General features: G+C 34.3%; 1 protein-coding gene across 4 annotated transcripts in view; it reads left to right on the forward strand.

Annotated features, from left to right (window-relative positions):
* The window catches only part of LOC118737392, a 207,215-nt gene that overhangs the window by 126,214 nt on the left and 65,710 nt on the right, over positions 1-15,291 (forward strand). The window contains exon 1 of one of the 4 annotated variants that reach the window (XM_036467879.1): positions 8,193-8,275. The exons of the other annotated variants lie outside the window; for them this stretch is intronic. The gene's annotated coding sequence lies outside the window, so the exon portion shown is untranslated. Of the gene's footprint in view, positions 1-8,192; positions 8,276-15,291 lie in introns of those variants that run through there. 4 annotated transcript variants of the gene reach the window in all.

Here is a 15,291-nt window from a genome sequence, read left to right on the forward strand (position 1 = left end):
CCTTTGCTTTTGTTATTGCTTTAATTCTTTAATTTTCGCCCACAGCAATCGTATTACCCGCCACCATTTCAACCGGCCAGAGTGAGCCAATAGTTCAGGTCGCTTGGGCGGCAAATAAACGAACAAAAACCGCTTCCCAGTCGGCTGCATTCTTCTTTTGTACACCAATAAATGGCAACCATATCCACATATCGTCATTTCAAGTACAAAACCGCGTATGGTCATTGTGCAAAACCGCGTAAGTAACATTTGCTGCCAAAGATTGGCCCTTATCCATTCGTCCTGAAATATAATAGACAGAAATGCGATTGCTTTATAAAAAAGAGAACAATTTTGAAATACTATGTATTAGTGTTTTTATTCTCTAAAAAAACAATTTGTGCAACTTCACATATGCGGTTTTGCATTTTTTTGATACGCGGTTTTGTACTTTAAACGGCGATATGTATTCTTCTACATATATACATATGTATGTATGTATGTATGTGGACATGTGTGACTACATATGTACGTGCGTTCTGCTTCCGCATATTGTGCTCGTTTTTATGTGATTATCAGGGCTGGCAAAAATATGTCAGAAAAACCTGAAAATATGCGCTATATACAGCACCGATTAATCGATTCCAGTGCGGTTTTCAGAGATGTAATCGGTGTAGAGGGTAGCGCTCCAGTGGTAAACATACGCACTTCCATCTGTACCTTATGAAATCGGAGCTATTATAGAATGCATCGTAGTCCGATGTTTCGTGAAATCTAAGAAATTTGGTATCAATAAATTCGAAAAACTACGAACGTAACATATGTGTACTAGACTGGGTCGAAAAAAAAAGTTGCTAATGTCCGCCCCTAAATTTAAAGATTATGTTGAGAGGGTTCTGGAAAAATTTTTTTTTTTTTTTTTTTTAACCCTCCGAAATACAGCCGAAATGGTTTTTTCGTTGTAACTTGGTTATTTGACGGCCGATTTTTAAAATTGATATGTCATTATTTTTGTCTTGAGAAGCTTCACTTTTCGTTCTTATGTCTTTTTAAGCTTTGAAGTCGCGTTCGCATGATAAGGGCAGAAACAAAATTTTACCCCCCCTAAAGTATATTTTTTTCCTTACCAAACGAAAGTACTTAAAAATTCAAGAAAATGTTGCCTTCAAACTATATTACTAAAATAATAAACAAAGGAGTTATAGCACTTTTAATATCACAGGTCAACATGAGTTTCAGATGTAAGTATAATAACACAGTACAACAAAAATTGATTTTTTTTATGCAACAGAGTAACCTAAATTTAAGGATTATGTTGAGAGGATTTCGAAATTTTTATTTTATTTTTTTTTTTTACCCTTCGAAATACAGCCGAAAAGGTTTTTTCGTTGAAAGTTGGGTATTTGACGGCCGATTTTTAAAATTAACATGTCATCACATTTCCTTTTAAGCTATGAAGTCGTTTACCCATGGTTAGGTCAGCTAACAAAATTCGCCCCCCACAAATTCCTCCAACAGTTTTCTTAGTTGGAAATTTAATCTCACTGCTTTCGTACCAATTTAGGTACATTTTTGCTACGATTTTTCCCAAATTCATACTCTTTGTTTTCGTCGCATCAGCAACCCGGGGAGTGCAAAACTGACGCTGAGTGAGTCTGCAAGTGCTGTCACTGATGAAAAGCGCCTGGGCCACATTTTTGCAAAATTAGAAAGCCGAGACCAATATAAAAGCCTTGATTCGCGCCAAAATTTGCTTAAGTAGCAATAAATATTGTAAGTGAAATAACTTTTTTTGTTGATTATTTTAGTAATATAGTTTGAAGGCAACATTTTCTTGAATTTTTAAGTACTTTCGTTTGGTAAGGAAAAAAATATACTTTAGGGGGGGTAAAATTTTGTTTCTGCCCTTATCATGCGAACGCGACTTCAAAGCTTAAAAAGACATAAGAACGAAAAGTGAAGCTTCTCAAGACAAAAATAATGACATATCAATTTTAAAAATCGGCCGTCAAATAACCAAGTTACAACGAAAAAACCATTTCGGCTGTATTTCGGAGGGTTAAAAAAAAAAAAAAAAAAAATTTTTCCAGAACCCTCTCAACATAATCTTTAAATTTAGGGGCGGACATTATCAACTTTTTTTTTTTGTATGGGGACCGACCCAGTCTAATGTGTACTTTGAATACAAACGTCCGTAGAAATTTGGATTCAGTGATCGCATTTTTGTATATTTCACGAAAAATCGGACTACGCTGGATTTTGGCGCAGCAGAACCAAGTAGGACGAACGGCTGCTGTAAATATTCCGTACTCTATTCGTGGCTTTATGGCTCATTTTGTTTTACCAATATCAGACTTTCAAGAGTCCATTTCAGCCCAAATGGATTTCCTAGTTTTCTCTTCAGATTACGGTTTCCTTTCCAAAAATCCATTTTCATCCGCTAGAAGCAATGTGACATTCAGCAAAAGGAGTTGGAATTGGGAGAGTTTGTTTTATTTGTGAAAAGAAACGAAAAAAGTTAGAAAACTCGAACAATCATTTTATCGAGCCTTAACCGCCAAAATAACGTAAGCGACACTTTTTTCAAAATTTTCTTTTTGATGCAGATATATTCCTAGAGCATCTAGATACATTTCTGCATCAAAAAGAAAATTTTGAAAAAAAATGTCGCTTACGTTATTTTGGCGGTTAGGGCTCGTTATGATAAAAAGCAAACAACTTTTTATTTCTATTATTTCGAGCAAGAAACTCGTGAATTATCTTTGAAAAATTCGGAAAACTCCCGAGCAATCAACCATTAACAGCCCGGAAATGTTCCAAATAAATCTTAAAATAATTCCGAAAAATTCAAACAAATTTAACATGAATAGTCCCGAAAAGTCCCGAATATTTCCGAATCAACTCTTCCGAGAGATAGCGAAATAAAAAACACGAAAGATCCGAGAAAGTCTTGAAAATCCTAAACTCTTCAGAATAAATCTTAAAAGTAGCACGTGCAAAATACCGGAAAAATGTCGAATGCGGGACCATAATAATATCCCAAAATACCCCAGAAAAATCCGAAGTATCCCGAAAAATAAAACACGACAAATCGCAAAATTTTCCGAAAAAATTTTCAATTCAAAAGTGCCTACCATTTTACGCCGCCTGCCAGCAGCAGCTGGTTGTCGATGAGAAGCTTCTTCATGGAAGCATTTTACTCGAAGGTTTGTCATTGCCTGTCAAGGGGTGAACGCTTAAAAAGCTTCAACGATTTTTTTTGTTTTTGTTGTATACTTTCGCAAATTTTTTATTTTTACCGTTCATCCAAAAGCGAACTGAGGCATTATTATTGGCACATTGCGTTTATTAACAATAAATATCGGTATATTATCATTATCGCTTTCGTTACTTCATTGCTGCAATGCGAATAACTTCACGTCCGATACTCTCCAAATAATGCTACCTATTTTCGTATGCCTACCGCGGCATAAGAGCTTTACCAAAATTTTAAGGCGTCGACCAGTGGGTGTGGAAATACTATGACAGCAAGCTTAGGCTTATTCATTTATATATATTTATGTATATGCATTTACATACATACATACATTTGTGCGAGTACGCGCATATTGATTATTATCGTATTATTTTATTTTATTTTATTTTTTTTTTGTTAATGCCACGGCAACTCATTTATGTTAATAGCATGCTTAAAGAATTTCGTTGTTGTTATTCTCACACATTTATTAAGCGCCTCAAAATGGGTCAATGTGCAGGTAGCGCGCCTCAATATTTATTTAATCCACTTGCCTTTGCTTTTTTTAAGTATTGAAAAAATATAATTGTCTGGGCACATTTTCACCTTCAGACGCTTGTACTGAATATTTAATTACTAATTATGTACTTACATGAATAAACGTGTGCGTGTTTATGTCGTATTTGAAATTAAATTTCTAAAAAAAAAAATATTTTTTTTTTGAGCCTCTCTTAAGTCCGCCTCTGCTTAGGGCTGCCACCGGAATTTTGGGGTACGAACAAGTACATCCCATAATTTGGTTTTAATTTCTTGCGCACTAAAGGCGTGTGCGAAATTAGGCAAATCAAAGCATAGAGAAATTGCCTAAAATTGCGTTTATTTATCGTTATTTAATAATCGGTTTCATATTTTGTAATTGCAGGTATAAATACATACATATGCAAATAAATACACACCTACAGCGACTCAAAGAAATGGCCACGTGTGGATTTTTAATAAGTATTCGTAACGAATTTCGAGTTAGATTTTTTTTGTTAGATTTCTATAAAAATATGGTCCAAGCTTTAACCAAAACCATATAAATCACAGTTTCAAACTTTATAAAAAATTCAACAAATTTTCATCAAAATTTGAACTTTTTAATGTGAATCTTTGGAACATTTTTGAGCATGCAGTTTTGTAGCCCAAATAATTTTGATTAAACGAAGTGCAAGTTTCATACATTTGAAAAAATCCCGTTATTTTTTTGAAAATTTTTTTTGGTGATGGATTTTTTCTTTTTTTTTTAATATAAGCATAAATATTCTATGAAATAAAATGCAGTAGACCGTTCGCAACAAAACTTAAAAAAACTAACGCTTACCCGAAAATGTTCCAAAGATTCAGTTTAAAAAGTTGAAATTTTGATGAAAATTTGTTGAACTTTCCTAAAGTTTTTATTTAGTTTTGGTTAAGGCTTGCGCAATATTTTTCTAGAAAAATAACAAAAAAAAAACTTTAACTCGAAAAACATTACGAACATTAAAATAAATCAACACAAGGTGATTTGTTTCGAGTCACTGTATGTATGTCCATACATATGTATATAGAGCTGTAGTGGAAAGGGCGCTTTCATAGCGGACATTGATTCATTTCATTAATAACCAAATATTTTTCGGCTTTGAAGTATTTTTACTAAATGTCATGAATTATTCAAACTATAGTCTCCTTTCTTTTATCAAGCTAGATTTACGAGACTGAGCGAATTAAATGGAGCATAATTTGATATTTGTGAAGTTTTCGGCCGTTCTTAGGAAACATCTTTATTAAGCTTAGCTTCTTCTTTTTTACAGCATGGATTATCGTTATGCTAATTAGTTATGTTTATCGTTGTCACAAAGCTTGAGCGCCCATTTAAGCTGTATGTTGATGCATTCGTAATTCTAACTTCATTAACGAGTGCCGTTAAATAACGTCTCAATAACAGAACAAAGGTTCAAATACTATTTTTGAACCAAAGAGTGAATTTATTGAGTTGTAGAGAGCGGGAGAGGGGGGCACTTCATTATTTGAACGATACAAATCGTCCGCTATTTTTTAAAGAGACTAATAAAAAATCTATGACAAAAAGAGAAGGATGCCTAAGTCAGATTTCATCTTTTAGCAAACACTTTTTGTAAATACTTTTTGTAAATTTTAAAATTAAGAATGAATTAGAAGAGTTATTAAGAGCTGTACTTCTAATCAAAATAGAGTTAATGTAAAATGCACTACAAGCAAGATACTAATGCCCGATATCCCCTGGGCTCTAAATGAAACAAAAAATTTTATGAGAAATTTGGATATTACAAAATTTGTTTCCACATGTCATGCCATTCTTTTTCCAGTATATACTAAATAACAATAAACCAAGTCATCCATAGAAATCACTGAATTAATTTTATTTTCTTTTTTCTTACAGGTATGAAAATTAACTTTGCCTCGAAGATCTACCAAACATCTTTTAATTTCGAAAAAGCATTAGAGAAAATAAATTAACGGTTTGTGTCATTGTTTTTCTTTGAAAGAACTTTCAAAATGTAAGTAAAATATATTCGTGTAAACCCGCTTTGTGTTTAATAATGCAGGAATAGGATAGACGAACTAGACGATTGAAGTGCTTTTTAAAACCGCGATGAACTTACCATAGCTAGGATTAAGCCTAGGCCTCCAATTTCTTGAGAACGCACGTAGTAAAAAATTGTGTAGAACAGTGTATTGACATTTATGTTTTATCAATTGAAGGGGTTCGAAAAGCTTTGCAAAGTAAAAGTAATTGAAATTTGCAGTTGCGTGTAACGTTGAAAGTGCGCATTGGCAAATTCATAGAGAGAAGAGTTATTCATCAAGTTGTGTGATAAATAATTTTTGATTGAAAGCTGGTTTGTGCCCGTGTTAATAAAATTATCTTATCTAAGCGATAAAATTTTAATTATTTCTCAGAAATACTCAAAGCGAAATGCAAACGTATTGAATACAGTACGCCCTCTCTAGAAGCAACACTCGATAAACACAATATCTCAGTTAAAGCAACACCCGAATGTTTACCATGTAATTGCAACTGCAAAAAAAAAGTTTGCCTCGTAAACCCAAATTTCTTACTTACAGTAGTAGACACCGGAACTCTTCAAAAGCTGAGAGAGTCGGCCGTCGACAAAAATGTTACGTCAAATAAAATAGAAACGAACATTTTCCAAATTTGTTTTTTAACAAATTAAACAAGAAATATAGTTTTTTCGATTTTGTATGCATACAAATTATTTTCAAGTTAATTAAATTAATACTTTTGGTTTGCCTTAACTTGAACAATATAATTTTACTTTTTTTTTACTTTTTTCAGTAAAATTCTCATTTCAGGCTGTACGTGTTTGTGATTCAAATATTGCAACAACCTCAATCAACCCCAGAATTTTTACTGGTTGCTTTTATCGAGGGCGTACCGTTGTGATTTGGAAAACAAAATTAAATTTCTTGTCGCATTTCACGAAGTGTATAGCATAAGAAGAATAAGCTCAGCCAAATACTTAATAAATAAATATCTCTAATATTGATTAAAATTCATTAAAATTCGTATAATTTTAAAATATGTGCCTATGTATGCATTTGCAAAAAAAATCAATTGATAAAAACACAAATATATAAATTAATAAATCACCTTATTTAAAAACAAAAAAAAATAGCCGGTCGAAAAATACGGCAATAAGTACTCAATAAATATTATTGGTTCAAGTACCGGCCAGTAACGGTAAATAAAAAGCCAAATATGTATAAATATTATTAATAAATCAAACTTCATAAATAAATAAATAGTTGCGCCTGTGCCTGGCGTAAATTCGCAGATTCAAAAAAAAAAAAAAAACAAAAAACGTTTTCACAACTCGCAATGTCAATAAATATGTATTTATTAACGCTAAAGTAAATACGATAAAATTAGGTATGTATGTATGTATGAGTGAACTACACGCCCCTTATCGAATTGGGCTTAAATAGACCAAACAAAAAGCTAATAATGCAATATTATAACGTATTTTCGCAAACGTGCATATATGTATGTATGTATATGTACATTAGGGTGGTCCGAAAAAACGTAGTGTTGGAATTTTATTGCTCTCACCCCCCAGGATTATTTTATACCAAGTACCCCAGTTTTTTTATTTTGAAATCAAAAAATATTCGCTCAAAGCGCACAGAAATTTTTATATATTTTGTATACATAGGAAAAAAAATGTTTCGTAGAAACGGCATAGAATTCTTGAAAATCCATTTAACCATTTTTTTATTTGTCCCCAAAAATAAGGCGCCCATAAAAAATCGATAGTTTTAAAAAATCGGAAAATAACCAATTAGGTATCTTATTATTAATGGAAGTCGAGAAGTGAAGGGAAACGGTTTTCCGATCGAAAAATATTTTTTTCACAAAAAAATTTTTTTTCATATGAAATACCTACATGGATAACTTTGAGCGCTTTAAGCTTTTTTGATTTAAGTTTTTTGATTTTGAAATAAAAAACAAGGGCATCTACCTTTTCTCGATTTAGAACAATCCTAAAGGCTGAGATCATTAGAATTTGGAATTTACTTTTCACATGCATTTTTGGAACACCTTAATGTATGTATATACGAGCAGATGAACACATTTACATAGCCTTATGTGCATACTCATATTTACTATTTGCTTATACATACATACATATTTTCAATACATACATACAAACAAATTAGCAATGAAATATACATATGTACATACATACATATATATCGCGTATACGCGCCGTCAGCCAGTGCGATCGCATTCGATTAGCGCAAAAGCAGTGAGCAGCAGCAGAGGTGACGGCTGCGGCGTCGATGACAAAAGAAAAGTTGACTAAGCAAAAGGTTGGTCGGTGCTGGTGCTGGTGGCTGCCGACCAGCGCTAGCTCAATTGGTGAGATCAGTCAGCCAGTCAGTCTACCAGTTGACGCGTTAGTGTAATGAGCTGTTGTTAGCTGTTAGCTGATGGCAGTGTAATCGTCGAATACTGCTGCCGAAATGAACGCATAAGTGGTGAGTGAGAGGAAGAAAAATACAAAAAAAAACTTATATGTTTATCAGCAATCAGATTAAATTAAAGAAAACGTGATAAATAGTGAAATTGAAAGGAAATTGAAATCGAAATTGTCGCGGTTGAAGTGAATGTAATTTGAAAATTTAAAAGCAAAAAAGTGCAACGAATTTCGTAGTGAAGTATCGAAAGTGGTTACAGAGCAAAATGATCGCGCTCCACTCCAGCTGTGATCAAAGTGATTATGCAAAAAAAAAATTGACGGTGAATTGCACTCCAATTGCATTTAAATATATGTAGATTTGATTGCATATGCACAGACAGACATACATACATATATGATTTTATTTTTACTGAATATGTGCAAATCACTTCTATCTGTCTGTCTGTCTGTTACACACTCATTTGACTGGCATTTTGATTGAATGAATGAGACACGAACGACAGACACCACCAACCGCCGCGAACCACCAAATTATTGCCAAATCAGAATATGTAATAACAACTATAACAACAAAGCAAAGGTGAACAAAAAAATAAAATTGTTATGAATTTAACTAAATTACATGCATATTAAGCAACTTTTGGCGTTGAAAAAAAAAAACAACACAAAAAAAAATACCAAAATCACAGCAAACAAAGCAAAATCACTTCTTCGGAAAAGTGATTTTCATTCAATAAAAACTGAAGTGGTTCGACCATTGAATAAACGAATTATTTTAATACATATATAATTAAAGTCAAGTGCTTAATCAAGCATTTAGTAATACCTATGACAAGTAAAAACTTTTTATATGTAGCTGTGCAAGAATTAAATAGAATTGTGAAATAGGTGTATACTCATGAAACTATACTAAAATTTATAGAAGACATAAAATTTGCTACGGTTGTGAAATTACAAACGAATTCAACAAAAGCTCAATGAAAAAACCAGGTTTAAAAAGTTGAAAAATAAAAATATAAAATATAAAAAACTATTTACAAATTTATGTCTTAGTCAAACTAAAATAGAAACAAATTTGTAGCTAAAACTTTGAAAATGTAAATTAACGAAACAAAACAAAATAAAAAGTTAATAAAAAATGCTCGCTAAATTCAAAGTTGTACTCTATAAAGGAACTTAAATTCCTTTGGTTCCCGTCAGTTTCGAGGTTTGTGGGTTTAGTTATGGAAATATAAAAATAATACCGCATTTCTACTTGCCGTTAAATTTCAAAATTTTTTTTTTTTTTTTAATTACCCGTGACATTTTAGTTGCGTTCCAGATGCTTCCTGTAAAACCCGCCAATTTGTGAAGCATCTGGAACGCAACTTATGTCACTGATGTTCAATCCCATATCGCATCTTTGAAGTGGCACACAATTTTGTCACTTCATTGCTTAGTGGAAATTCGGCTTAATATTTTTGGTGATGTCGTTTCTACCAAAAATGCACTTACAGACTGTCAAACATTTTTTAAAAATCAAAAATTTGTAAGTCAATATCTCAAAAAAAAAAGTATGTGATGGAACAAAACTGGTTGCAGAAAAAATGTTCCCGTACTCCAAAATCTTGTAAATGAGAGCGACTTTTGGAGAGTTGTGTAGAGAATGAAGTTGCAAGATTTTACCCGAACTTTTTCTTCTGGTAAAATCATGAAAAGTGTCAAGCAATAATCACTGGTTGTCGTTTTTACAGGAAATTATTTTTTTTTAGTTCCCATACTTTTTGTTGTTACTCACTTTTTACTCTCACTTGAGAGAGTAATTTAGCTGTTTGACAGTTTTACAAGATTTTTCACGAAAAGTATTGGATCAGAGCTAATATTTGACGTACGCTTATTTGAAAATTCAAATGTAAACCTCTTTCGGCTTTGGTTTGGAAGCGAATTGTGAGATAGGGCGTTCTTCTACCAAATTTTGCGATGGAATGTTTTTCAATATTTTCAATATTTTATTTTTTTCAGAATTTATGCAAAAAATATTTCTCGGAAAATTTTCCATATCTACATATACATATGTTCGAACAAACTATGTTACATAGGCATCACTTTTAACCCTTTTTCCCTTTTTCAAAAAAACCTAATTAAACAATTTTTCCTTTGGCTTGAGAATCCGAAAAGGTTTGGAGCATTTGCTCCTTAAACATAAGGCTTGCATACTGAAATAGAATTTTCCCGACCCGTAAAATTTTGTTCCACTGTAAAATTATCCAATAAGCTTATCGCTGTTATCAACTATGTATATGTATGTTGATGGCCTAAAGAGGAGAAATTGGTGCAGAAACAGTTACTTGTTTTTGTTGTTATTGTCTGGCAGAAAAGTATTTAGCAACAATTAACCTTTCCAAATCACCATACCATTGACACTCATCAATAGTTTTTGGCCAATTTTAATTTTTTTTTAATTTTGAATTTTTGGGGATTATCCTTTACGGATCGCAAATACATACATATATATGCATGTTGAGAAATTTTAAGGCAAAGCTCTGAACTTTCGTCTGTTATGCATATTTATACATAAATGTGTATGTGTGCATGTACATTAATTTTGTTGCGAATTGAAATTGAAATGTTAATAAACTGTGAGGAATGCAATTAACTTATCAGCGTGTCGGCGTGACGGCGACACACAATTGGACAATTGCATATTGACAGCAACAGTGTAACAGTACAACAACAATGCGGCTGTGCTCACAATTACAGACATTGCCCCGAAGTACTTGCATATCTATGAGATGTATAACTCAACAACAAGCGTTATAAGTACTCGCAACTACATACAATTGAATAGATTGGCGTCAAGTTTTTAGTAAATAGCTACATGCATGTGTTTGCCATTGCCATTGTTTATTTGCGATATCCCGCTGAGCGCCGGCAATGTGCGAGCAATTGAAAGAGATATCTGACAGATACCACCAACCAACTCTTTTGTGCCGACGCTGACACATGCAAACATATGTATGTATGTACATTTGTAACTCATAATCGCATACACACTTTCTTTTCAATGTCGCTGCATTGTGTTTGCAGTGGTGATGTGCGGTTCCGAATATTTAAAGAAGAACCGGATAACCAGGAATTTGTACCCGTTTCGGTTCTCAAAAAATTGGTAACAGAAATACGCCGAAATTATGAACGACTTGAAGAATTGAGAGAGCTTAGCACTCACAAAAAGGGGCTGTGAGCCTGTTTAAACACGCAAATATTTTGATTTTCATACACATCTTCACTATCATTCACGATATCGATAAATGTTGGCAAAAAATCGGCATAGTTATTGTAAATGTCCGCTCAAAAAATCGCTGTATTTATCGATAACACTTTAAACTTATTTCATAATGGATATGGCTGAATTTATCGATATTGCTATCGATATTACTATCGATACATATGCAATATATCGATACAAATACAAGTAATTGTTGAACTTTTGGGCAATGTGATATAATCGATATGTTGCACGTTAGTTACTGATACCAATGTGGGCGTCATTCGATATCGAATCCATACCTATTTTTGTACTCGCAAGAATTGACATTTCCGCTTGATTTTGTTAAGTGTGGAAATTCGAATGTGCAATAAAAATAGAACGACTGAAACCCTTTTTTTCATTCGCCAATTCGCCCATTTTTGCGAAATTAGACCATCGATTTCAGCAAGAATAGCTAAATTTTCTTTTAATTTTTCATTACATATTGTGATGGCTATGCAAATTTCTCAGCACGCTTCCAAAAAAAAAACTTTTATGTGCAGTGTCTTTTACGGTTCCGCTATTTGTTTGTTTATGCCACAATTGTAACCACCAGCTGGGTAATTTCCTTTGAAAACTTTGCTTATGCTTAGCTCCAATGATTTGGTAGCTTTTTTAAGTTATTGCTGTTGTTTTTCTTTTTTCATAATTTTTTATTATTATTTTTTTTTTTATTGTTGGGGTCGCTGTCACACAATTATGCAACGAAATATTAACACGAAATCACCCGCTGCAACAACGTGCCACACACATATCTATGGCAATAATTGGAATTGAACGACAAATAAAGAGAAGCATAAAACAAAACAAAAGGCAAAAGCAAGCTGCTGATGAAAAGGAAATACACAATTGCAAGATAGTGAAAATGATTGTTTAGCTTTCATAAAATGTATGGCATAATACTCAATAAACTCAAAGCACCAACAAAATATGTACCCACAGGTTGCTGTTGCCACACACACACACAAACGGAATTCGGTATTGTAAATTTGAATTCAATGACGCAAAGACGTTTTGAATGCAAATCAGCGGTGAGCACCAAAGCAGCAAACATATGCCATGTGCTTATGAATGTACATACATACATATATACGAATGGATGTATGCATATATTACTTCACTTAAGTGCTAACGGATGTATGTAATTGCTGCCACAACATTATCTGGCAGCAACAAGTACGCTGCGACAATCGGTTACCAACTTTTGCCTCGTTGACAGTGCGATGACATGGCTACTTCTGTGTGTGTGTGTGTGTGTGTTGCATGCTGTTGGTTCTGCATTGCATTTAGCGGTGGTTGCTAAAATAAAAAAATTTTAATCTTTTTTGTAACGAAGTTACTTCTTGCATCCTCCATAAACTTTGCCATATTTAGTGCTGCGAAATTTTGGTTTACAATATTTCGATTTCTTCCGGTAATAATTTTGACTTTAACTTTATTTAGAGAGCTTAGATTACGCTTCTGGTATTTGGAAATACATATGCATTTGGCAGTAAGCTATGAAAGCCACGATGAGATAACTTGGAGCAGTGGTGGTAGAGTATTTGTATTGATAGGGAAGACAAGTTCTTCAGCATTTGGTGCTTGCAATCGTGAGCGCCCTTGGTTTTCTAAGACCCAAGGCCATATATACATAGGTCTTGCTTCTCTCGAAGGCCACCGATGCCCTCTTATATAAAAAACGAGCCTTTGTTTCGCCCATAAAGAGCTGTACTTTTTAATGCATACCGAGCCCAAGGTGACAAAAGATATTCTTCAATTGCTTTCTGCGCTGACTTTATTGGTGGTGTTAATGCTGCTTCTTAGCTGGACAATGACCTTCAATACCTTCAAGTTATAGCCGCCAAAAGTGGACGTGTATTCCAATAAGCGAAGGCTCTTTGCATCTTGCCTGGATGTACTTGGATTTGTTTTCATTTACCGCCAGACCAACCTCTTCTTTGCCTTATGTAAATTTGAGGCAGACGATGACCATAGATAGCATTTGGAACATTAAATTTATTATTTTGGTTTCGTACCGGACGCAACGAGACATTTCGTCGTAGAGGCAGCTTCTCTTCGTGTTGTCGAAAGTGGCTCTAAAGTCGACTTAATGCCTATTGGATTATTTGAAGGTCTTATCAAAGCTTTGACGAAGTGTAAAAATCTGGTCCATTGTGGATTGCTGTTCTCATCTCGTCTTGGTTGAGTGCAGGATGTGAGCTACATTGGTTTGGGCTCTGTTAGCCAAACACGCCATCCATTTCGCCATTCAAAGGCGTTGGGAAGTGTGTCGCCTATATCTGAAGTGTGCTATGGGCCCCAGTTAGCAGTTTTTTATATTCATCTCTGCAAGGGGCAGCCTTTCTCGCTCCATTTCCTCTTAAAAATACATCTTTGTGTCCTCTTCTTTACCCGGAATTCCACTGATAAGTTATTTCCAGGTGATGAAGGGTTGCTTACATGGTGTAAAAGCATCGACAATGACAACATCCGATTAAGCGGCACTTAGAATTTTCAAAAGAAAGATTTTGAGGAAGATTTACGGGCCTTTACGCGTTGGCGACGGTCAGTACTGTAGACGATGGAACGATGAGCTGTATGAACTTTACAACTATATGGGCATAGTGCACCGAATTAAAATGCAGCGGCTCCGCTGGCTTGGTTATGTCGTTCGAATGGAAATCGATGCTCCAGTTCTGAAATTGTTTAACTTGAGCCCGCTGACAGTAACAGAGGAAGACCCACTGCGATAGAAAGGCCAAGTGGAGAAGGACTTGGCTTCACTTGGCATTTCCAATTGCCGTCACAGTTGGCACAGAAAATAAACGACAGGCGTTCTTTGTTGAACTCGGCCAAAATCGCTTAGGCGGTTACAGCGCCAAATAAGAAGAAAAACAGTTGTTTGTTTAAGCAGGATTGAGAGTGGATTGCCTAATTTCTCGACTCTCCGCTCTGACCGCAGCTTTTCGTTGTAACACTTTCGCCGCGCTGCCTGACTCTTTATTTTAAGTAAGAATATGCGAGCCTTGGCTGCAGCAATGTATTGATCCGAGGCAATTCTGAGGATGGAACGGACGCCAATAACGATCGAAGCGTATCTCCCGTCTATCACAATGTAATCTATTTAGGGCCGTTTGCACCCGTCATGCGACAATATCAGCCTCGCATTTCTTCTTCACATCCAGAAGTTGAATAGAGGCACTTCTAGCTTGAAGGGTGCGGAGCTTCCAGGTGCATATCCGAAAATCGTAGTGCTTGTTTCGTTTGCAGGAGTCCATACGAATTGCTTTTACGACCAACGACATTTACAGTTCTTTTCACAATCGTCAAGCATAGATTTTATGGGTGTCAACAAAGGAAATATACAAGCGCGAAAAAAATTAAAACTGTAGACAATGTAACTAAATGGTACTTCTTCTTCTTCTAAATGTTACAAATTCGTGCATAAAAGACGCATTCATCTTCTGAGAATATTTGCAAAGAAATCTCAGAGACGAATCAAACAGTAAGAACTTGCAAGAATGTAATAATATAGAAATTATATGCTTTACATATCTTACATTCAGAATAAATTGCACTGAAAGCAAAAACTAAAAAAAAGTGAAATAATGGTGCACGCAAACAAAAAAAAAACAAAAGCCAAAGTGGAATGATAATAAAATAAAAATTGATTGTAATTCAATTATGGGAATGAATGCATGCAAATGCAATTTTCCGACTTGCAGACAAATAAACTGCAAATAGCAGACGGCAGAAAAGCAACAAACAACAGCAGGCTGACAGCAGAGACTGTTGATGACTGACTA

Source organism: Rhagoletis pomonella, unplaced genomic scaffold (genome assembly GCF_013731165.1).
Source record: "Rhagoletis pomonella isolate Grant_MI unplaced genomic scaffold, Rhpom_1.0 Rhpom_scaffold_00001, whole genome shotgun sequence".
In the NCBI taxonomy this organism is placed as follows: Eukaryota; Metazoa; Arthropoda; class Insecta; order Diptera; family Tephritidae; genus Rhagoletis; species Rhagoletis pomonella.